The sequence below is a fragment of the Pygocentrus nattereri genome, chromosome 12 (genome assembly GCF_015220715.1).
Source record: "Pygocentrus nattereri isolate fPygNat1 chromosome 12, fPygNat1.pri, whole genome shotgun sequence".
In the NCBI taxonomy this organism is placed as follows: Eukaryota; Metazoa; Chordata; class Actinopteri; order Characiformes; family Serrasalmidae; genus Pygocentrus; species Pygocentrus nattereri.
This window is the reverse complement of record NC_051222.1, coordinates 29,896,173-29,897,870: the sequence shown is the minus strand read 5'-3', so window position 1 is coordinate 29,897,870 and position 1,698 is coordinate 29,896,173.

The following is a 1,698-nucleotide window of genomic DNA, read 5'->3' as shown; positions in this document are numbered from 1 at the left end:
CAGTATATATCGTCCAAAGAAAAACAATATGGTAGCTTTACAGGAAAGGGCAAAACATTCTTTACTTTCAATGTAAGTTAATGTAAAGAGAATTTATTCAAAGCAATTTTGGAGCATTTCTATTGGTCCAATCGTCATGAAATGTTCACAGAATGTAAAAGACAGCTGCTGAGCTCAAATCATGCAGAGCAGTAAAAGTTGCAAAAATGGCTATACTTGCTTTTTTGGGAGATGCACTAAATAACACAAAAGACAGCGGCAGACAAGAAGCTCAATGCAGTGATGTGACTGTGATTGGTCCACATAGCCATGTGACATAACATGGACCAATCACAGTTGGGGGGGAGGTCTAACGACAAACAGCATAGTGATTATAAGTTTTTTTCAGTTTGTACAGTGCAACACACCACACTCTCAAATCATCCTGCCACCTTGGCCTAAACATACTGTTTGCTATAGTACAACCTTTGTTGAAGTTACATGTAGAAGTTTTATGGTGATGTTTTTAGTGAAGAGCCCATGCATAGAGCTGCTCTTTCTCACTGCTCTTTCTCACTCTCAACAACCTACAAAAACCTGGTTAGACTGCCACTTGTGTTCACGGTCAGTGCTCCCTATCTGGGGACTTCCAGGTAGCCTAGAGTTATGGTTTTTCATTTCGAAATTGGTCCCACCTACTGTAATCAAAACACGAGTCACTGTCAGTTCCTAACTATGTTAGTGGTTAATCTGACATTACACACTGTTAGAAATAAAGGCGCTGTTGGTACATTTTTCATTCATCAAGGCACAAACAGTGTAAATGTGCCCTCAAAGGTATGAGAGTGGGTTTAAGGTGAGGTTTTCCATGTGAAAAGTTCATATTTGTACCTTTTCATAACCGAATGCTTTAAAACAGAACAGTAAAATAAACAGCCTGGAGGCGAGACGGGGTGTGGAGTCAATACAACTTAGACAATATCATTTAAATGGATTATAGTACAGTTATGTTCCCTGACTGAAGGTACTGAGATGTGCCCTTGAGGGAACCACCCTAGTAACAAGAAGGGAACTGCCCCAGTGACAGTTTACTACTTTTATTTGTGAGAATGTAGACTTTCAGTCTAGCTCATGAAGATCTGATCAATGGGAGAATCGTGTCTAATTATATAAAAAAATAATTGCAAAGTTCCCAGAAATCATTAGGCTGTCTTTAGAGGTCTAGAAGGCCCAGAGGATTTCCCACAGCAAATAAGTATAGTGTACAGTCAGTACAGCTTTAATCAGGCCTAACATTTTGGTCCAAACCTGAAGACAGCCTAAGAATTTTATGTCAGAGCCCAACATAACCCGACACACAGAGCATTGTGTTTGGAGTCTGACCAGAGTCTCAGGATATTCTGTGACCCGACTCTAGCGTTAAGCCGGCCTTAGGCAGCTTAAAGTGCTTCTTTCTGCTTCAGTTCAGCTCCTGAAGGTCTAACCAGTGGGAGAGCTGTATATACCTATATACTAGGCATTTGATCATTTTCTGGCAGGCGCTTCAAGAGTTTCACTCTTAAAATAATCATCCATCCAAAATTTGTTAACCTGTGAAAGAACGGAATGTGTGGCGTGCTACACTGATTCTTTTCGAATGGCTTTGTGTAAATGTCAAGTTGCATGGAAATTATGCTGCATGCAACTTACAACATGCAGCTAGTTGCATGAAACTTTCAA